The following is a 24,077-nucleotide window of genomic DNA, read 5'->3' on the forward strand; positions in this document are numbered from 1 at the left end:
CCTCCCCTTGGAGGCCTGACTGGGGTCAACACTGATTTTATTCTGGCGCCTAGTGAAAACATGGCTTTTTAACAAAGCTTTTAATGGTTGAATTCACTAAGTTATCACATTGTTTTAACTGTTTTAATAGTTTTACTGCTTTTAAATTATATATTGTTTTAACTTGGTTTATGGTTTAATTTGTTTTTAGCTGTGTATATTTACTGTTTTATACTGTATGCTTTTATCTGTACGCCTCCCTGAGATCTTATTGATATAGGGTAGGATATAAATGTTTTAAATAAATAAATAAATAATAAATCTAAGGCCATCATCAGCTCAGGAAGAGAGACTGTTTGGCAGCAGGGCAGGTGGTGTGCCAAGAAAATCCCTAATTTGCCCTTAGTACCAAACACAAGGTGCAGGCACCCTAGGTTGGCATTCAAGCAGAGAGGAAGCCGAGAGAGAGAGAGAGATGGAACTCCTATTAGACTACAGGGTCATCCCATGTCAAATCACCCAATGATGGCTGCATAACGATTTTTTAAAAAAATGTACACATGTTCCTACATGTATCAGTAGTTCAACATGAACATTATTTTATTTTTATCCCCCATAGATTTTCTGCTACAGCCATTTTGCCAAAATGGTGCCCATCAATTTTTTTGGAAATTTTCACATTCATGCAATTGTAAATATCTCAGAGCCTATTTGAACTGGAGACTTTGTTAAAAAAAATAAAACACCATCACACGGCTCTTGATATGAGTTGTGTTTCATCACATATATATTCTTTTTCTATGTTATCTCCTTATACTTACAATTTGATTTGGAAATTAAGGTTCGATTTTCAAAAAATAAACCCAGTCTTTGAGCTAAAATATTTTAATGTAGAGGGAAAGAATTAGACCTGACTTTTTGCCCCTTCATTGTTGTCTATATAGACAGTATACTCATGAAGTTTCAGTCCTGATTTTAACAAGCTGACAAAGATGGCTTCTTGGTCAAAATAGGCTATTTTTAGACTTTAATTTCTCCAGTGGGGGAGCTCCTAAAAATCTGAAGTGTACAGAATACAAAGCCCTATAGTGGTTGTAGTTAAAATGTGAAGTTTGATATTCAACTGGTTAGGGAGCTACGGCACATTGAGTTACTCATAAAAATGCACTAAAATTATATGGTGGCTGACCTTTATTGCAGAGCATTGTTTCAAAAATCCTCATGAGCGGTTTATTTCTACATTTCCATTGCCCCAGAAGGAGGCCAAACGGGTAGCCCAACCATAAAGTGCCTGTTGTAGCAGAGTTGGCACAATGTTCTTGCATTGAATTCATTCATAATTGTCAGAAATATTTATTTATTCATTCATCTTATTCACAACTTTTATACACTACTCCACATCTAGACAGATTTAGGAGCAGTGAACAATAAAAGATAAAAAGGTAGATGTATAAAACCCCATATTAAAGATAGTTATTTTAAAAAACAGAATACTCATGAAAACCATGGCTAGTCAGTCAAGAAAGGCTTCCTGAAAAAAAGATGTTTTCAGGAGGTACCTGGAAAAACACAGTATTGGTGCCTGCCTAACCTCCAGAAACAGGTAGTTTCATAGAAAGGGGACCATCACATTGAAGGCTCTTGTCCAGGTGCACTACAAACAGGCCATAGGTCCATGCGGAACCACCTGGAGCATGTCCTCTGATGCCCTCAGTGACTGGGCAGGTTGATAAGGGAGAAGAAGCTCTCTCAGGTATCCTGGTCCCAACTTCTTTAGGGCCCTGTACAGTAATACCAACTTAAACCTGGCCTGGAGCAAATACACAGCCAGTGCAGTTCCCTCAACAAAGGAGTTGCATGCTGAAAGGGGGCAGCTCCTGACAACAGCTGAGCAGCTGCATTCTGCACTAGCTCAAGCTTCTGGAGCAGCCTTAAGGGCAGCCCCACATAGAGTGCATTGCAGTAATACAGTCTTGATGTTACTAGCACCCACATCACTGTGGCAAATCTACCCTGTCCAGTAGAGGCCGTAGCTGGAGAACCAGTCGAAGCTAGTAAAAGGCACTCTGAGCCACCATGGTCACTTGGGACTTCAGGGACAGTACAGTGATGGATCTACAAGTACCCCCAGGCTATAAACTTGATCTTTCAAAGTGAGTGCAACCCCATCCAGAACAGGCAACAAGCCTATCGCATGGACTCAGTAACAACTTACCCACAGGGCTTCTTACTTGCCAGGATTCAGTTTCAGTTTATTGGCCATCACCCAGCCCATTACTGAATCTAGGCACTGATCCAGGACCTGCACAGCCTCAACAGATTCAGATGTAAAAGGGAGATAGAGCTGTGTGTCATCAGCATACTGATGGTATGTAAACCGCCCAGAGAGCTTCGGCTATGGGGCGGTATACAAAAAATTGTAATATATAATGGTACTTGGTTCCAAATCCCTAATGACTGCTAGAAGTTGAACAACATTGGGGACAAGGTGGTATCCTGTGGAACCCCATAGTTAAATTGCCAAGGGGCCAAACAGTGGTCACACAATGTTACTTTCTGAAATCGCCCCACAGGTAAGACCAGAACCACTATAACACAGTCCCTTCAACGCCCATCCCATGGAGTCAATCCAGGAGGATACCATGGTCAACAGTATCAAAAGCTGATGAGAGATCAAGCAGAATTAACTTAGTTGCACTCCCCCTGTCCCTCTCTCAATAAAAATTAGCCATCAGGGCAACCAAGGCTGATTTGGTCCCATAACCAGGTCAATTTTTTTGCTGGTATGGCAAATTCTGAGGCAGTGTGGGTTGCGAGTGGCCATGGAGGGTTCTGGGGGCAATGCGCACCTCCACTTCCAGACATTGCCTTGCTCAGTGGTATAAAAATGCAATAAATAAATAAATAAAAACATGGTTATAATACTATAAATATTAGTATTTTGTAGCATAGGTGTAGGAACCTTTTTTCTGCTGATGGCCACATCCCTTTCGATGTGGCCATCCCTTCTGTGAGAGGGGTGCATATCATAGGTGAACAACATTAAAGCCAAAGGTGGGCAAAGTCAGAACCAAAAGTGTCAGGGCCACCCCATTCTTTCCCTCTCTCATTTTCTGATACCGCCTTTCCCTCTCTCCAACACCTTCTTCCTAATAGGCTGCTTGGGGAAGGACAGATCATTCTTGTGAGAGGTCCAAACTCATCACTTACACACAGCTCTTGAAATTAGCCTAACCCTAAGCACCGCTTGCAATTCTAGAGCTGCAGTTTGCCAAGTCCTATACTAGAACACGACGTCAATTTCAGTTTTTAAATCTCGCTTGAAAACATTTCTTTTCTCGAAAGCTTTTCAATCGTAGCGTGGTCATACTAGTCTACATTTTAGTTTTAATGCCCCCTATCCTGATTGGTTTTTCCCCTCCCTCCCGTCTGTTACTGTGATTTTAGATTGTAAGCCATATGGCAGATTGTCTTGTTTTGTTTTATTCTGTACAGCGCCATGAACATTGATGGCACTTTATAAATAAATAAATATTATTATTATTAATAATAATAATATAAATTAAATTGTTTTAAGTAATGCAAGAGACAATTATCTGGGAAGTTGCTTCTGGGGTGTTTGCTCAAGGAAGATTGTTCTTGTATTTTAAGGTTTTGTTTTACCTTGCTAGTGATTTGATGTTTCCTAAAATGGTCCTAACAATGAATGGAAAAAACTCGGTAACACCTGAGTGTTCTTTAAAAACATTTAACATCTAATTTCAAGTGACCTAATATTCTAGATTTTTTTAAAGGCAGCAATGAAGGAAATTACCATGTAGCTCCCACAGGGACCTATTCAGAAGGAAACAAGGAGGACAGGGAAAGCAGTGTCAGAATTTAAATAGTAGCTTTTCTCATTTCTGGGGTGATACTTTAAATGCAGAAACTCCTGTTACCATTATAGGTTTGAAGAATTTCAATGGGAATCCAGTTCCTACAGTTAGTAGGTGATTCATTTTTATTAATCACCAAGAGAAGTTATTTATAGAGTGTACAAATTAAGCAATTATTATCCAAAATCAACCAAACATTAACTATTATGATTGAGACTGGAATACTTAAATCTGCCCCTATGCCTTGGGGAAAAAATCTGAAAGCATGTAATCAGAAGTATAAATGGGACCCGCAATTAAAAGTTGTAGTATGGAATGCTTCTATTCAGGTTTCCAGGCAGCAATCCATGCCTTTTCCCAGAATGCCCCATTACATCCTCCCAGTTTTCCATTCCTTCCTCAGAAATTCAGCATCCTGTGGCCACTGAGCATGCTCAGTTCTGATTGCAGTGTTTTGGGGTCCCCCTTAGTGTTTTTCCTGCCGAAGTATTTTTGTACTTTTGCAAACCTCAGGGTTTCCCCAAGACTGCCAATAACCCTGTTCAGATGACATGCTAAGCCACGATGGTTAAGCATTTTGAGCTAAACATTATGGCTTAGTATGTCATGTGAACCATGACTTAGCGTGTCATGTGAATCGTCCCTAACCATTGCTGCAAATGGGCTAGCGGCCTAACCATGGCTTAGTGTGTTGTCTGAACAGGTCCAATATCTCCTTGTGCATAGATGGTGCTGTTTGGGTACATAAGGACTGAAACTGGAGAATGAGTGCTATTAATATATGATGACAGTGGTATCTGACTCTCAACTACTGACAAGAACTAGTGCACAAAAAGTAATTTAAAGACATAGTATATAAAGATTTTTGAGGGAATATACATCTTTTGAATATAACGTAATATATTCTTAAACGGAAACAATAAAATACCTTTTCTGGCAGTGTTTCCATGAAATACTAAACCAAGGGTTAATGTTAAGGTGGACAAACTGCAGTGAACCTTGGGCTCTTGTACTTCCCCTTTCCCTCCGCTCCAGGTTCATGAATGACATCAGAAGTTTGTTTCAGATTAACTGCAGTTTAGCATGTGATGATAGTATGTTTCAACAAGCCATAGTTAAGAAAATCATAGCTCATGGTCCAGACATCGTGACAAACTATAGTTCATCTAAAATAAAACAAAACACTTCTGAACTCCTTATGACCATGGCCAAGGAGAAAAGGGAGGTGGGAGGGAGGGAGCCCAAGGCCCTATGTGGCACATCCTCATCATGAAGATCAATTTAATAGCCAATTTCATAATCAAGAAAAGCTTTGTAAGAAAGGAGGAAAGAAATTTAAGAATCTGAGTTAGAGGGAAAGAGAAATACAAACTTGAATATAAATCCTGGTAACCAGAAATCCACAGGTCACTCCATTAGTCATAGGAGGAACCTCTTAAACAACATAGTGTACCATAAGTCAGGGAACAATGAAAACAGGTGACAGGCAGTTCCAAACAGCAGACAGCACATGAGGAGGAAAATACTCCAAACATCTTTCTAACACAGAAATTCTGATCTCCTCAGTTGAAGTGGTAGATATGTTACAGAGAACAGCACATTAATCAGGTTTGGGGCATTAATTTCCACTTTTCAAACGGGCACAGAGGCAGTACTAAAATGACTGTTAATGACCATCCTATTATAGACTCTTGAGGTTAAAAGAGTTCATTTTCTCTGAATCACAGATTAATGTTCTACAAGGTACAATTTATCCAAAGTCCCTGTTACTGACTTTAAAAATCAGAGAAGAACATTACCTCTATCAAACTGGACTAGAATTCAATCTAATAGATTGTGGTGGACAAGAAATAAGCACAAAAAACAACCAGCTTTACAAAAATTTCAAGGCACAATATTTTATTTATTTTCAACATTTATATACCGCTCCACATCTAAGCAGATTATAAGAATAAAGTGATGCATAATGGGGCAATTCCACGCCCTCCCCCCCCGCCCGGCCAAACACTAATTTTACAAATACATAGATGGAGCTTGAACTGGAAAGTGCTCTTGGCCCACAGCGGACAATGCAATAAAAATACCAAACCATTGTGCAGAAGTTGTAAAACAAAAGGGAGGGGGTAGATTACATGACAGCATTTATTAAGAAAGAGATAGAAAATAAAGCAGCTAGCATCATAATGACCTTACACAAATCTATGGTGAGGCCTCAACTATAATACTAAATTGTCTGGATTCGGATGACACAATAGTCAACAGCTGATTAAATAGTCAACCGTTGCTTCAATAGTCAACCACTGACTATTGTGTCATCTGGCAAGCCTTTTCCACACCACGGTTGGTTATTTCCCTGAAATAACCAACACAAATAATCAAAAGTGTGCAGAGTTGACTATTTCCACAACCATTGATTACTGTGTCATGTGGCGGGCTCCATTGACTATTTTACATGCTTAAATTGCACAACCCCTGCCACTCTTGCCTAGCAGGTCTCTATAGACATGTGTCAGCACAAGGGGATCAGTACCTGGCTGCAGGCCACATCCAGTGAGCCAGAGCCACACTCTGCTCCTAGTGCTCCATTGTGCAGCCATGCTTCCCGGGATGTGCATGTGCCACCCCTAAGTGGGGTGGCATGATGGGCAGCTCTACACGAATTTCCTGGGACATGCATATCCCATCCCTGGGAGGGGTGCTGCGATCGGCAACTCCCCACATGTTCCAAGGGACATGCACATCCCATCCCCGGGTGGGGCGGGGCACCACGATCAGCGGAAAGATTTCTCCCTCGAGTTGACTTTTAAACATCAAGCTGCAGGATAAATCCTTCCACACGCCCTGATTTTTCCTGCATCTTGATGTTTAAAATGTCAAGCCACAGGAGAAATCCTCCCTCCCACAATTTCCACAAATGAGCTTCCATTGCTGTGGACTATGTTAAAGTGACCTCATCAACTTTTTTCCTACTACCATGGTGCACTGAAGTCAGAACAAAGACTGGTCCTGGAGTGCCCATAAACTTGCAGGCCACAGGTTTCCCACCACTGCCACAGAGGAAGGGACATGACATGGAAATGCAGCAGGCTGGTGGAGGACAGAGCAAGTCAAAGTGCGAAATGTTAAAAGCTATTAAGTATGTCCCTGCATGTACAAGCAATTTAATCATTGAGTTTGGAAGGTTGAGGGGGCTGCATTGGCCACCCCAGAACCCTGCAAAGGCCTCATCCCTCCCCACCACCAGCTGTAGCCGTACTTCCAGAATCAAGAAATTCTGTTGAGAAACAAGGTACACAGGGAGCGGGCATCTTATTTCCCAACAGACCTGCTGGCACTGGGGATGGGGAGCAGCAGGGACAAGGGCCAAACAAATTGCTATGACGGCTACCCAAGCCTGATTTAGTGGAAGGGCTTTTAGCTTAATCTACCCAAAAGGTTATAACCCACCCCTGTACCCCACTTCGAGGAAGTTGAATCCTAAAATATTGGGTAAGATGGACATTCAAATTACATCAGAATACCTTCCATTCCCTTTTATCTTGATTGGTGATCTTAACACTAGACTGGGCATTAATAACATGGCCTTGGCAGACAGAAATAGATGATTAGCTGAGGATTTAGAAGTTTTCCCTAAAGAACTCCAAAGTGATTATTGAAACAGGTATTATCTTTTCATGTTCTTTTTTAAAATACCAGCTTAAAGTTTGCAATGGAAAAGTAGCAGGTGATTTGGAAGGCCAGTTTACATGTTTCTCTATAAGAGTAATTGAATATATCCTGCTAGCTAGGGCTGCATTTCTCTAGTTCAAAAGTTTTGGTATGAGAGAAAAGCCAGAAAGTGATCAACCAACATTATTTGATAGAACTAGTTAGCACAAATTCCTCAATTATACTGGGGAAAATACAAATCCCTGCATATAGTCAGTGTAGCCAGCAAAGGGTTAAATGAGATCTGAATTTACAAAGCAGGGTTGAAAATGTGTTGCTCAGCACTGATATGATCTAATGGAAGAATACATTTTTAAGGGAGAGTATGAATAATGTTGACTCCTGCAAGACGCTTAATAATAAATTAAAGTCACTATGTTCACGAGATGACAGAGGATAAAAAGCTAATTGAGCTTATTTTCCCTCCATGATCATGCAAACCCACCCGTTGACTGGGTTCGCATAACACAATAAACCATGGCGGGTTGTGTACAATGTTTTGGATTGGCTTACAAGCTGAGTCTGCAAAACATGACAATCCACACAACCAAATAAGCCACGAAGTGTGGGTTGTCATCGGAACACAGCAGTCCCCATTCCCTCCCTGAATTACCCACTTCTTAACAGGATTCCCATGCTTTTAAGGGTGGACTATACCCTTGGTGGGGTCCTCTACCTAGCCCACCCCTGCCCATGCTAGTCTCCCCACTGCTTCATATGAAATTAGACTCCCATCCATCGAAACCCTGAATATCACTCTCAATGTTTCTAATTTGACAGTCATGACTTCAATGAACTTGAAGGAGAAGGGGGACTGCATGTGGGGCATGCTGAAACTTTGGTGCAGGGGACTATATTCACTCTATCCTCAACTGCAACACCGTATTTTTGCTAAGTGCAAGATACTAGACTCTAGTTGGGGCAAGCCAGTTTTCTTTGTTAACCCATTGCTGCGCAAGTACGCAACAGCGCTAAAATGAAGAAAAAAAGGAAGACATCAGTGCACATTCCCTGAGCCTGGGAAAGTGGGGAGGGGGGAGAAATCCCAGCACCATTTCTGCACAGATACAAGACTGGGAAGAATTGGAACCACAACAGGGGCTTGGAGGCAGAAAAGATGGGTTCTGTCATTAAGTCCCCTGGAATGCCAGGTGGAACCAGCTGGAGGACCAAGGAGCAAAGGGAAGGGAACTACCAACATACTGTGGGTGATATGCCCAATCATCTGGCACGTACATCAACCATGCACTGTGCATTGTTCTCAAAACAGTGCATTGCTTGTCACTCATGATGAGTTGGTGAGTCATATGAACATGCCCAAGAACAGGTTTCGCATGACACAAGCCACAGTAGCCCTGTTCAGAAGACACCATAAACCACAGCTTTAACAACAGTGAATAAGGCAAAAAAGCCTTATTCACCATGGTTAAAGGTGTCTTCTGAACAGGGCCAGCAGGTTGTGAGTCTTGTCAGTGTCAATGTGACTTAATGTGACATGTGAACCCCGCATAGATTATTCAGCATGAGTTACTTTTTCCCAACAAACCATCCTGAGAATTCATGGCTTGTAGTAGGATTGCTGGGGGTGGCTTGTTCTCTAGGTGGCTTGTCGTGCTCTCCAAACCCAGCAGCATGGCTTATCCCAAGCAGCTATAGAGCTGCCCGGCAAAAGTAGCAAAATGCCCATGCCACTCTCCACAATCTCACCAGTGCTGCCTCTAGCCTCCTTCACCAGTGACTGCCGCTACACTGATGCTGAAATTTCACTTTGGAGGGAACAAGATGACTCCATAACTTGATTGGCACTAATTCCAGTTCTTTGGGAGTATGGAAATGGGTTTGATTCCCCCACCCGCCGGATCCTTTACAAGTGCGCAAGAGTGCAGAGTTGCCTGTCCTCGATGCATAGTCCTGCCTTTTCAATGTCCATGTATGTTACAGCTGTCAAGAGAAGCATTGAAGTCCAGTAGGTAACATAGAAAATTGACAAGGCAAGACTTCACATAGGCTGATCTCTGCATACCTGTGAAGGGCCAAAAGAAAAATAATACTAAGAGAAAGTACGAACCTATTTTCACAATTCAGAAGCACTGAAAAGGAAAAATAATGCAAACAAAGTGCTCCAAAAAGGAGCGTCAAAGGAGAGGGTGTCAATAACTCTCACTTGGCAGTATCATCCTCTATTATTCCTTGAACTGACACCTGTCAGTGCCCTCCCCCATTTCGACACTTCCCCAGGTCCTGATGAAGTTGACAAAGGGGAGTTATTGCCCCCTCCCATAGCAGCTCCTTTTCAGAACAATTACTGCTGGGCTTACTTCTGTTGTCATTCTCCCTCATTTGTTCTCAGCCTCAGGATTTTGTTTCCTTCTAGGAATCATGAAGAAAGGACACCAGAGAGTGTCCCAAACATGTTCCCAATTCCCCCCCCCCCCACTCCTGGCACCTGTTAGTGGAGAAGGCAGGATGAAATTTACAAGGACATTGACATTTTGTTTCAAGTTCTTTTTTGACCCCCACTTTGAGCTTTTTTCTCCCCTCCCCTCCCCATCAATGTCCTTGTAAAATTAATCTGTGCTGTAAATTGCTCCATGTCACTGCTCTGCCCTGACATTTGCACAATTTTCCCCTCCGTGCCATGGCTTTACCATAACATTTGTGTATGTTCACCAATCCCACTCACAGTGTTATAACCCATATCTAGATGTGACAGCTAGGAATGGAGGAAAGCAAGCAGAAAGCAGTGGGGAGTTGAAAGCAGTTGAAAGGTGCTTTGAGGTGGGAGTGCTTACTTCAGTGTAATGTGAAAAAGGTGTTCCCTAGCTAGCAGTGGAATTGCCAAAATGCTGGCTAAATGTTGGGAGTGGCAGACTTGTGCTCTTGCACAATGGCAACTGAAAATAAAAAGCTGTCAAACACGTTCCTGTGTTGATAAGGCCTTGGATTTTTATTTTTATGTGTGCAATCTGATGCAGGAAGCGAGTTGAAAGCGGCTGGCAGCTGGAGGAGAGAAGGCGCTTTGCGGACAGGTGTTCTTACTTCCATGTAACATGAAGCAGCCTTATTAGCAAAGCAAGCCCAGACATACAGAATGAAATTGGCAAGGACATTGACAAGAGAGGAATGTCAGTAGACTGGGCTAAAAAACAGAGGGGCTCTTGAGCAAAAACAAAATTCTGAGGAGGGGGGAAGCTGGCAAATGCATTTCCACATTCATAAGGTATCTGAAAATTAATTCCATTCAGCAATCTGATGCGGGGTGGGGGGTTCTCTCTATAGCCTGCAACCTCAGCAGACCAATTGCAGAAAGGCTGCTAACGTAGGGACCAAGGCAATAAGGAGTTCTACCACAAAGGCACCTGGAATATGTGCCTTTGTGCTGACAGGACTGCGGGAGAGAATAAACCATGGCGATCCTGATCATCTGTTAGGAGTACCATGCATTGCTCAGCAAACAATCAACCCACGGTGGTTTATTTATAAGGTGGCTTACTGTGACAAGCAAACCAGCCCAAAGTAAATAGTAAAAAGGCTTCTGGTATATACTGAAGCCGTACGGGCCTCTGGGATATGTGCAAGGAGCAGGAGGAAAGACTAAGAAGAAAACAAAGCACAGCAAGCCACAGAGTGCCTGATCGTCCGTCAGGAGTAATGTGGCTTAGCAAACAAACCTACAACCTACCATAGTTTATTTTTAGCATGGCTTATTGTAATGTATGAACTGGCCCACTATTAAGTAAGCCCACTAGGGCTGTTAAGAAATCAAACCCCCGTGCAGAATGGTTGCCATAAACAATTAACCTACACAGGTAGTATGAATCAGGGATGTGCAGACTACAGGCTTGGAAATCTCTTCTGATTTTTAGTAGAATCCCAAGATTCATCAACCAGAGCCAGGTGCCAAAGACATACATTTAGAATTAAAGAATTCTGAGCTCAGAACTGAATTGAATTTATTGTCCTTCCACAATAAAAACCCCACCCCAGCTTTCTTAATTTCAGCAATATAATTTGTGAAGGGGAAGGAGAATTATTTTGTGATTTTCATTATTTCAATTGGGTATCAGAAATGATCTATTTCAAATTACTCATAGATCTACCAGTAGATGCTCATCAACCTTCTGAATACTCCAATATTAATTAGCATTTTAAAAGAAAATGCTTCATCTTACATACTTTTGGCAAGAGCTAGAGCAATCTGCAGAAGGAAAAGATGCACAAAACATACATTCATAGTGGCATAAACCTCTAACCATTTGATATTTGGGATTGATACCCAAATTTAAGCTGATAACTGGGTATATTTCTTCACCCAAGATTTCAATTCAGGCAAGCCCCCGAATCTTCATTTCAGATTTCCTAGTACTGGTCCGTGCGCAGTGATAACACCTTTGGATGTTAAAGATTAAAGTGTTGCAGTGCAATAAATCCCCTGGTGAATAGACACTTTCTCCAGAACTGTTTCATGATAATCTAAATTGGTGGGCACCTATGCTGGCAAAACTGTTTTCTTACATAAATACTTATGGCTAGTTTAACAGCATCTATTGGTGAGGAAGGAGTTACCCTGGTAAGTATAGGCTCAAATCTCTGTTAGATGTGACATCTAAACTGTACAAAGAACTATCCACTGAGAAGTTTAGGAGAACGGGTATAGTCCAGCAATGCAATGTTATTTTTGAATAAGAGGCAGGCTTCAATCATGGAAAGAATACAACTGACAAATATATTTTAAACCATCTTAGTTCCTAGAACAACAGCTTCTTTAAATTTAAATGTTTCTCCCAATTCAGATGCATTTCCTGGAGAAATTTCAAATATTCCAGAAAAAGGGTATGGATGACCACCATAAGCAAATTCTCTGCCATATATTTCTATTCCTGAATGGAATACTCCAATTCCAAGAGAGGAGGTGTATTCATTCATCCAGTACTCTGACAAAGCTGAAGAAAAGTGATTGCACTTTTTGTGCATTAAGTGATAAGCATTTCCTTTAAAATCTTTCCCAAGTTCTTCTATAATTCTGCATTTGCTAAAACCACAAAAGCTAAAGCTCTGGAATTCCAATACAGATACAAGACTGTTTATTTTTATAGATTTTTATCCTGATTACTCTTATCAGAATCAGATACGTCACTGATGTGGGTTTGAATAGGCAGATGACAGAGCTCCACAGACCCACAACAAAGGAGATATGTCACAATTCCCCTTCTTATCAATACTGGCTGCTCTCCGAATCAGTTTATACATAAGGGCTGCCATTTTGGTGTTTAAACAAACTACGTATCTTTCTGTCTCTGGTTTGACTAACAGAATACAGATTCTATTTCATGTAGACATGGCTCTGCTGATCTGTCAGTGGTTGACATTTACAACAGATTGCTCCTTAATCTTTCAGTAAAGAACATCTCAATGTAAATTATACCAAGACACAAGTAGTTGCATTTGGGTTATGTTCTTTCAGGTATAAAAGGTTGCTGTAAACTATTCAGTAAATAGTTTACTGAAAGGGGCACTAGAATTTTCATTTGGCTGCTTCCGCACTAAATTTATTTATTTATTTATTTATTTATTACATTTTTATACCGCCCAATAGCCAAAGCTCTCTGGGCGGTTCACAAAAATTAAAATCATCATAAAACAACCAACAAGTTAAAAATACAAATACAAAATACAGTATAAAAAGCACAACCAGGATAAAACCACACAGCAAAAGTCTTCAAGATCATTACAAGCACTTCTAAGCTTCACGAGAATGAACGGGTTATGAAGATTATATCTACAGAAAGGGTGCTCTCACAATTTATCTATGGGGCAGAGATCTGGGGCTGGCCCAAACAAGGTTCATGAAAAGATTAGGTTATTGCCTTCAACCCCACAAGCTGTTGTTTGACTGGCTATTAGCATAACTACTGTACAATTATACAAATATGCTTACTTTGCATAAGTTGAACTCATGAAATCCAGATTTTATTGGGCAGAATACACTAACTTGGATTATTTTTAATGCAGGGTACACAGGCTCTGGCCTAAGGTTGCAGAAGAGAACTCTAACTTCTTACTTAAATCTCTCAACATTTTCTCAAACATCCTATCCTCCACTGTCATAAATACAGCTTGATATATCCAGACCAGACAATTAGGGCTTTCTTACAATCCAGAAAACACTATTATCAATCCAAACCCACAAAGTAAGTAATTAAGGAACGCATCTTCTACAGAAGCCTCTCCTTTGCTTTTTAGTAGCAATCCATCCCAAAGGAGAAAGCAGTCTTATGATCCCTGGATAAGTGTCCCAAGGACCATAGAATAGCTCACAAAAAGCCTTCTAAGGCCAGAGACAGCATTATAGGAAAAGCAATCCCGTAGGAATCTCAGAAGCTTCTTGAGTTTGAGTGCTTCTGAGCAGGGATGCCGATTGCTGAATTGCAACACAGAAATCATGTGCTGAATTGTAATCTTCTACAAAATGAGAATAAAAATGAATAACCTTTTGTTGACTTTTTAGTTATTCTGTGGCCTCAAAAGCAGCAGGGAGGTGTCAGAAGTTCAGGCCAACAAAAATAATTAGAATAGCCTTTTCATCCATTATGCAAGAGAGATACAGGTACTCTTATGGAATTACTGTTCATTTTGCTAGTGAACGTTTGCAGTTACTCTTAACATATTAAAGTGATAGGCTTCAACTAGGAGTTCACTAGGCTTCTAAATATTGTATAATTAAGGAAGAATCTTTCTTGTTTGGCATACAGAAAAATCCATAGTCTGTAATAGTAAAATAGTCTGAAACAGTAAAATACCTTCCATGTACCAGAGGAAAAACAGACAAGTTCTTAAGATGTTGGAAGCATTCCCTCACTCTTGTAGAATTTATATAGAATTAGGTAGCAAATATCATGAGATCAACAGGCACCACCTGAAAATTTGTTAAGGGCAGTTATTCCTCAAGTCCAGTATGCCATTGTTCCCATGTTACCACAGAAATTCCCAGATTGAACAACTGCACATTATTTCTTTATTACTTGAAACCAGAAATTTGGAAAACTGAAAAACCCACCCATCCCCATCCCCACCATAATATTCTACAAGATTATCTCCTTACTATTACAATAAAACCTCTCTTAAAAACCCTAACCCTTCTCTCTGGTGAAGCAGTGGCTTTTTGAATAGCTATTCAATCGAAGCCAAAATGTCAGCTTCTCTCCATTAACTCATTCTGGGCAATTGCAAAGTGTTACAGTCCATCATAGCTGGCTGATCAGCAACCATTTCTGGTTCTCTCCAGTTCTGCCAGCATGTGTAGTGTATGCACAGATGTTCTGGATTTTACTAGATATAATCTTCCAATTATGTTTCACACAGATGTCAAGTCTTGTGAAGTGCTACTCACTCCAAACCTCAGAAACAAACATGCTATAAGTAAATCAGTTTATTGTTTGTGTACTTGAACTTGCTGGAGCACACACTTCTGTTCCTTAGAGGGAGATCCTATCATTGTATAACTCAGACAAGTAAGCAGTTTGGAAAGTTACATCCTAGCCAAACCAAGATATTCATCTCTAGCATGACAAACAGTGTAAATTAACTATAGCATGATACCTTTATGAAGAACTACAATATCACAGGAGACTGCCTTATAAAAAAAACCCACACTGTTCCATCTAAGTATTGTCTACACTGAATGGCAGAGATGCCCCAAGGTTTCAGTCTTTTCCTGCTCTATCTGGACATAGCAAGGATTGGGCCCAGTGCTCTTCAACATTTTTATTAATGATTTGGACGAGGAGGTGCAGGGAACGCTTATCAAATTTGCAGATGACACAAAATTGGGTGGGATAGCTAATACCCTGGGAGACAGAAACAAACTTCAAAGTGATTTTGATAGGCTGGAGTGCTGGCTGAAAACAACAGAACGAAATTTAATAGGGATAAATGTCAAGTTCTACATTTAGGAAATAGAAACCAAATGCACAGTTACAAGATGGAGGATACTTGGTTCAGCAATACTACAAACGAGAAGGATCTTGGAATTGTTGTAGATCACAAGCTGAATATGAGCCAATAGTGTGATATGGCTGCAAGAAAGGCAAATGCTATTTTGGGCTGCATTAATAGAAGTATAGCTTCCAAATCAAGTGAGGTACTGGTTCCTCTCTATTCGGCCCTGGTTAGGCCTCATCTAGAGTATTGCGTCCAGTTCTGGGCTCCACAATTCAAGAAGGATACAGACAAGCTGGAGCGTGTTCAGAGGAGGGCAACCAGGATGATCAGGGGTCTGGAAACAAAGCCCCATGAAGAGAGACTGAAAAAACTAGGCATGTTTAGCCTGGAGAAGAGAAGATTGAGGGGAGACATGATAGCACTCTTCAAATACTTAAAAGGTTGTCACACAGAGGAGGGCCAGGATCTCTTCTCGATCTTCCCAGAGTGCAGGACACAGAATAACGGGCTCAAGTTAAAGGAAGCCAGATTCCAGCTGGATATCAGAAAAAACTTCCTGACTGTTAGAGCAGTATGACAATGGAATCAGTTAACTAGGGAGGTTGTGGGCTCTCCCACACTAGAGGCCTTCAAGAGGCAGCTGGACAACCATCTGTCAGGGATGCTTTAAGGTGGATTCCTGCATTGAGCAGGGGGTTGGACTCGATGACCTTGTAGGTCCCTTCCAACTCTGCTATTCTATGATTCTATGAACCTGGGACCTACTTTCACTGAGCTAAGGCTCTTCCACAAAATATTAAGAATGTGGTAGTGAGAATGTAAGCTTTTGAGTTCTACTGAACTTTTCTTCAGAATATGTATTTAATATTATGGCCTTTACCCATCTTCGATTCAAGCAAATGGACACAATGATGCAACAAGGACGATTCTGGAGCATTCCAATAGAAGACAGACTTTGTATATGTGGTGCATCTGAAGTGGAAGATCTGGCCCACTATTTACTGAAATGCCGGTTATATGCCAGTTGTAGGAAACATTACTTATCTCCATTTGTTGGGCGTATGAGAAACTGGGTGTTTGAGGACAAGCTAAATTTCCTCTTACAAGGATCTAACCAGTTTGTGACTCAGAGGGTTGTCCTTTTTGCAGTTAAGGTGGCCAGTATAAGGAAAATGGAAAAGGAAAAATGCCTATTAAATGAGCCATGTAACAACTTTTAAATCATGTGGGGCCTCAATAGGAGCATAAGCACTCATTTTATCAAATGGTATATGTACTTTTATCATTTAAAATATTTTATTACCTCAATTTTAAGACTTTTTAAGTTTGTATCATGTTTTAAGATTCATGTATTTACTGTTTGTTTTTAATATGTGTTTACTGTGTGTAAAATGGTCTGAAGACTTATTCAATAAACTTTGATTGAAGTTTTTATTATACTGCTCTATCCCATTGGTTCAGAGCACCTTACAGCAGCTTTTCCTAAATGTTGTTAATAATCCTGTCTTCTAGGGGCTCACAATGCAGGAAACACAATACAGGCATCGAGGGTTATGCACATCTGGTCAGGAGCAAAGGTTGTGCGGACCTGGTTATATCAGGGCCAGGCTGCACCCCTGCCTGTTTCTTAGTGCTGCTGCATGTTTTCTGGCTCACTAGACCAGATGCAAAATTGCACCAAGGCACTTAAGGGAAGGGGAAGGGGAGGTGGCATATCCATTATTTGCTCTAGAGTGGCACTGCAACGTATTTTATCCTTAACTTGTGGCATATGTGCCAAAAAGGCTAGACACCTCTAATTTTGAGTTTTTCCTGCAATAGGGAAAGCTTATTTGAATTTGTAAAATCCTACCAGAAAAGATAGCTAGGGGTGAGCAGCATAGAAAAAAATGCTAAGATTCTATAGCAAAAAGGCAAGGAGTGAGGAGATATGGTTGAGAAGAGAAGGAAAGCAACTGGGATTGAAGGCATAGAGGCAGACTAGGGTGTAGGAGGAAAGAGAGGGTGAAAAAAGGATTTCAGCTGAAAAACCTTATAAACAAACTAGCAAGGACTTTCACAACCAGAATTTTCAAACTAGGCCAATATGTACTAATTGAGCAATTGTTGTTACTTTACCTCCTGTCATGAAAAGAAAGTTGTAGGAAGGTACTGCTACCAATTCTTTAATACTAGTTCCCATTAAATGTACCTTACATTCCAAAGCTTGAAAAATAAACCAGTCAAGCTTCTCTGGTAATAGCTGCCTCTGCCCCTTCCCTGTGCATGGCTGAGTTGCAAGTTACGCTATAAATGCTATATTTACCACATACTAGTCTTTTGCTTTATACTTTCTTGTGCTGAGCTTTATTAAGATGATGGTATTAAACCTTATATAAGCAACTAAGTTTTACAAGCTTACTATTCTTTTGTATAACGGGATCAAAACTATGTAGAGGCAAACATTTGGCAGATACCCATTCAACAAGTTTACATTTGAGGTTTAGACTGATGCAACAAAAACTGCAATTTAGGGTCTATTTGACAGCCCTCAGAAAAATCTCACTAATAATCAACTCCACTCGCACTGCGAGGAGGAGGAGGGCTCCCTAGTACATAAGATGTATTGTATTGCATCCTTTTCATCCAAGATTTGTGTTCACTTTAAACTTGTTTTAGAAACATTATTTAGGTTCAATGATGACCATGTTACTGAATTATATTCCCCCATTGTGGGATCTGTCAGATGCCCACCCGAAGTGAATCTTTTAGACTCTTGGTTGTGAAGACTTGTATTATAGCATTACACATGCTACTCAGTAATGACAGAAAATCTGACTGCATTTTCTGTTTTTGTGTCCACCACCTCTTACCAAAGGCTTCAACACATGGACACATTTCTGAAGATCTGATCAACATATAGAGTTCTTTGGGATCTATATTTTACTAATCTTACATAGATACTTGCCTGTATATGTGCTTTGCCTAACAGCATGATGAACTCCTGAGTGTAACTTTGTTTATATATATATATATATATATATATATATATATATATAAACTGCATTCCAGCCGAGTACTCTTTTTCCCCTTTCCCCTACCCTCTCCTCTTTTATTTAGTTATTGGTGTACATATGTTAGGAAGTATTGAGTAAGTTGCTTAAAATTATTCAATAAAATGTATCAATACTAATAAAAAAACATGGTGCCACATTTTTTAATGTCACATCTGAGAACCTTTTTGGCAAAACCCTACTGGGGGGAAAATCAACTCATGTGCAAAGTTAAGTAATCAAGTCAACATATTTCAGTGGAAGTTAAAAATCCTTTTTCTTTATTGTATCCTTCAGGTATAAACACAACATCCACCACACAGCTTTTCTATAGTTACTTGCCACCTGCACACATATCAGAAGAAAGCTGACCAGGTCTCAGTTGCTCATACACTAGTAGTAGACTATTGCAATGCTTTCTACGAAGGGCTGCCTTTGCACAGTTCAGAAACTTCAAATTCATACAAAATGCAGCCACCAGAATGTTAATAGGACCTAGTAACAGTGACTCCTAATCTTGGATTGCTAAATGTTGGACTACAATTCCTATTGTATTTGGCCATGCTGGCTGAGAATGATTTCATTTATAAACCAACATCTGGAGACCAATTGTTGGAGGTGTCATGCAGTTAATGCTTCTTTTGTTCATATGTTTTGGAAATGCCCAATAGTTGTCTTTTCTGGGGAGGAAGTCATCAGACAGATAAACTTTGTATTGGAAAGCTCTTTAATATTTCCTGATGTACATATTCTCTTAAATTATGTACCTGTTTCTTGGAATGTAACACATGGTCAATGTAATGGGATTTTTCACACCTTCTTACTACAATATTGGAAAGATAAAATCTCACCACTTATAATGCAATGGACTGAATACCTAACAACACCAGCAACATTTGAAAAAGTGGTATATAGGCACCATTCATAAATGGACTTATATTTGGATATTTGATCTGCCTGTAGTGAAGTTTATGTGTAATTTACTCCTTTCCCCCTTTTTTAGAATGTTGTAATATTTGAAATGGAGGCCTTTAAAAGTATATAGTTACATTTGCATTTTTTGTTTTATTGTTTTGTTGAAACTTAAAATAAAAAATTGATTTTTTAAAAAATCTGGTGATCCGAGTCTGGGAATCACTGAGTTATATTGTTCGTTCATGTTACACCAATTCTACATCACCTACATTGGTTACCATTTTATTTCCAGGTCCAATTCAATGTACTGGCCTAAATAGTTTGCAGCCAGGTTATCTGAAGAACTGCCTGCATACAGATTAACCTGCTGAGGCCTTAAAAACAGCCTCAGAGGTGCCTCTCTGTGGTTTTTCAGTGGAGGCCCCACATTAGTAGAACTCCCTACACTGAGTTCTGCATCAATATTTTTGGCTATTTTTAAATGGAACCTGAAGATTCATTGTTTCATTTAGCTTTTCCCTTAATATTTTTATGTTTTCCATGTCGTTTTACCAGCTATTCCGTTTTTAACATATATTTTATTTTATTATTTTTAAATTGCAGTTTTTAAGACACACTGGGACTTTGTAAACCACATTTTGGGACTTTGTGCAGAAAGGCAGAATATAAGTGTTTTAAATAGTTAAAAGTACAGTGTTACTCAGAAGTAAGTTCCAATGAATTTAATGAGATTTACTCCCAGATTGGTGTGTGTATAGGATTGTCACCTCATTGTCCGTAATTTAGAACTTCCAGTTATACCAGGAGTGCAAAACATTTGCCATGCAGGCCATTCCCCAAGCCCTGTCTGACAACCCCAGAAAAAAAAACACTCTAGAATGGACTCTCTATCGTTCGTGCCATAGCTGCCTTGTTCCCAGAATGCCCCAGAGCATTCTAGGAAGTCATGCTTGAAGGCCCCTGCCTGTTTCCTATGATACTCTAGGAACAAGGCTTCTGTGGCAGGAACCAGAGCCTGTTCTGAGAGTGTTTCCTCACCCTGCCTTTTTTTCCCTTCTGGATTTTTCTGAAAACATTCCAGGAAACAGATGTCAGGATCCTTCAGCAAGAGAGTGGGTTAGAAGAGGGAGAAGGGCTATAAGCCAGAATTTCTGCATGGCTGTGTAGTTTAAGAACTGAGGTTTCTGGAAAGAGTGTTGTGTTTATTTAATCAAAGTATATGCCAGGCCTCTGAGATACTCTTGGGTAGGACTTGCATTTAAGTGCATGCATAGCGTATGTGGTGTGTATGTACAAGAATTGTATATGTATGTGAGCGCATATGTATACACACACATGCACATGCAGCCCCCCAATGTAGCGCTTGGGCCAAAAAGTTTGTGCATCCCTGAGGTGTACCGAAGTTTGTATTTAAACAACTATATCAAAGATTTATTGTATTTTAAATTATTTTAAATGGTTAAGAAAATAACAGCACAATCAGAAGTAAATCACATTGAGTTCAATGAAGTTTATTCCTAGGAAAGTAGACACAGGATTGCAGTCTAAATGTCCATCTTGAACATTCCGAAAGGTCACCAGACCACTGCAAAGCAAGAAGGAACTTATTCTTTTGTAAACCACCCAGAGAGTTTCAGCTATGGGGCGGTATATAAATGTAATTAAATAAATTAATAAATAAATTCTCCTAATGGGTGGCTGCCCAAATCTGCTACCGAATTTCAGAGTAAAGTCAATAGGTCAAGTAAGTTTGCTGAAACCATTCTATTACATAAACAGCTTTTCCTCTTATTACTAATTTGGCTTATCACATATATTTGTTTTAACAATCCAGTAGAAAAGGGAATGTACTAACTACTTCAGATGTAAACATAAGGAGGAGTCTTATGCCTCTCTAGTCAACATAACCTTCAAAAGTATTGGCCTCCCTCCACCTATACTGACCATCTTACCCAGCTCCTTAGGATTTCTACCTAAAGAGCTCAAAGAAGGAACAGGGAATAACTTCATTCAGCCAATAACATATAACAGCTGTTTACAATTACCTATTACAGAAAGTAATTTGTATTTTTATTTGGCAATAACACATATTCTATAACATTAAGAAGGTAGATACTCCCTTGGAATCACATCTCTAGATGAGGCTCTACATTCATACAGAAAAAGATAAGCAGGCCTTGAAAGCAAACCTTCCTCTACCAGTATGGTGCGAAATAGACTGCCACACTATTCACAATAGTACTGAAAATCGTTCCTGAAGATAATAAAAGACTTGGATCTTTTTCTTCCAGCATACTCTATTGCTATTGGCATGATCCATTAGTCTCTGAATCTCCCATACCCACTTACTTACTCCAGGCTACACTGTCCAGTACAAGGTAACTCAAGTTCAAATCAATACAACTTTACTAACAAGGTATTCTAAGCTCTACCGCTGAGCAGAATTCTAACTCAAGGATCCAGGTTAATCTTGGATGCTAGCACAGAACTTCAAGCGCCTACTGCTATGATCACCTAACAACCACCTCTTCCACTCCCAGAGCACAACATCCCAAGTGCCACTCTCTGCCAACTTCAAGTTGTACAACATCAACCCATCACCCTGCCCTATTAACCACAAATCTGACCCTAAACCCCTTGATCTCAACAGTTCCAGCCTCTTTCCCCCTCAGACACCTGGAGCCCGCACTTTCAAGGTCTTCTACTTCGCTCAGCACCACAGCCTCGCTATCTTAGGTATGCACTCTAATTCCGTAAGCCAGCCCCCAGAGGAGCACCGCTACCCCCAAATGGCCTCCCCCTTTCCGCCTTCCATCGCCATGGTGCTGCCCTATGGACGTTCTCGCCAACAACCAATCCCGCCGCCAATGTCCACGGCCGCCATCGCGGAGCCCCCACTATCTCGTCGCCCACCCACGACCCTCACCCCGTTTCCCCGGCTCCTCGTTCTCGCCACCGCCAATGGCACACAACCGCCCGGGTGGGGGGAAGCGAGGGCGGCACTGGAGCCGCTCTTGCTCAGCGCCGCCGCCCGGCCAAGAGTGAGCAAGGGAAGGAGCGCTCGGGCGACGGCAGGCCCCGCGCGGGGGCGGGCCCAGAGCGGCGGGCTCCGGGCCCAGCAGACGCACTGGCGGGGCCGCGAAGGCGAAGCGAGGCCGCCCCGTGGGGCCACCGCCCTTCCATTGTCACCCCGGCCCCGCAGGGAGGGAAAAGCAGGGCAGGGCCAGAAAAGAAAGGGGGCCGCCACCCGGGAGGAGCCATCTCGGCGGCCGAGAAACGCCTGCTCGCCCGCCCGTCCGCCCGCTCCCTCCCTCCGGCGCTGGCTCTGGCTCCCGCCCGCTGGCCCGGCCCGAGTGTGCGAGCGAGCGAGCGAGCAAGAGCGGGCCCGTTGCCCCCGCCCCTCGCGCCTCCATCTTGGATCTCAGCCTCCGAGCCCCCCTCCCTCCGCCCGCGCTGACTCGCTCACCTCAGCTGGGCCAGCGCCCCCGGGAATCCGACGGTGCCACGGGAGAAGGGTCCAGGCGGGCCGGGGCCAAGCCGGGCCGGAACGAACAGGCGGCGGTGCCGGGGGCCGCACCTCAGTAGAGCCGCAATCCTAAACCGCCATCTGGCGGCATTTCCTACCCGCCAATGGCGCAGCCGCCGCCACCGCCAGCCAGACCCAGCGCGCCTCCTGCCGGCCGCTACCGAACACTGCGCCCAGTAGCCCCGCCCGTCAGTAGAGGCGCCCAAAACAGCTTTCGCGCGAAAATGTACGCGCAAGCGCTCTACTTTTCTGGCCCCACGCACTCACCGTACACCTTTCCTTTGCGCGCGCAGCAACTCGACCTCCGGACGGAAATGGTCTACGTGACACTTCCGTTCATATAGGGGTTGCTTGGGTGTCTCTTTCGCCATTTTTTTGCGGGCCTAGGGTTAGTTGGCGCGCGTCCAAAAGCTTTCCTTAATAGTTCTAGGTTTGTGCGCGAGCCGTGTTGTCATTCGGGAGCTCAACAGCAGAGGGAGCTGAAAGCTTGATGACTGCACAGAAGCCGTGAATCGATTCGATTTTATAATTTGATTAACAATTCAAGAAACATGGGACCCACGCGCAGAGAATAGAGACTTAAGTAGGAGGATTGTTTTAGGAGGAGCAAAGTCTCTAAGCTAAAATGTATATGATTTCTATTTACTAGAAATCTTGTTTAATACAGCTGTAAAAACTTTCTGTGTTATTTTTAATGAGGGAACATATTTATTTTATTTACAAAATAAAACCGTTCTATATTGGAGAGGAAACCCCGAATCGTGACTAAAACAAGAAATCACGTTTCCTATATTAATTTCGTATATTTCTTCATCACCTTTCAAGACTAAATTCTTCCCAAGGCAGTTTACACTATAAAACATCTGCTATCCATTTCAACATAACAAACAAATAAAATCAACAAATTTAAAATAAGTTTGTTACAATAAAGATAAATAAGCACCACCCTTGGAGTGCAATCCGATGCATTCTTAGACCAAAAAATGTCCTACAACTCCCAACAGTGGGGAATGCTGAGAGTTGTAGGACTTTTATCTGTCTATATGGTCCCCCAAACACAGGGTTCAGATCAAGATACTTAAAACAACACAGAGCAGCACT

The 24,077-nt window shown here is 41.5% G+C and overlaps 1 protein-coding gene across 2 annotated transcripts in view; it reads right to left on the reverse strand.

The window, feature by feature from the left end:
* STAG1 (STAG1 cohesin complex component) overlaps positions 1-23,139 on the reverse strand; it is a 135,403-nt gene extending 112,264 nt beyond the window's left edge. Inside the window, exon 1 of one of the 2 annotated variants that reach the window (XM_063132354.1) lies at positions 22,917-23,139. The gene's annotated coding sequence lies outside the window, so the exon portion shown is untranslated. Of the gene's footprint in view, positions 1-2,194; positions 2,331-22,916 lie in introns of those variants that run through there. The other variant, XM_063132355.1, reaches the window with a different exon arrangement.
* Between the last annotated feature and the right edge of the window lie 938 nt (positions 23,140-24,077).

This window comes from Elgaria multicarinata, chromosome 8 (assembly GCF_023053635.1).
Source record: "Elgaria multicarinata webbii isolate HBS135686 ecotype San Diego chromosome 8, rElgMul1.1.pri, whole genome shotgun sequence".
NCBI classification, from domain to species: Eukaryota; Metazoa; Chordata; class Lepidosauria; order Squamata; family Anguidae; genus Elgaria; species Elgaria multicarinata.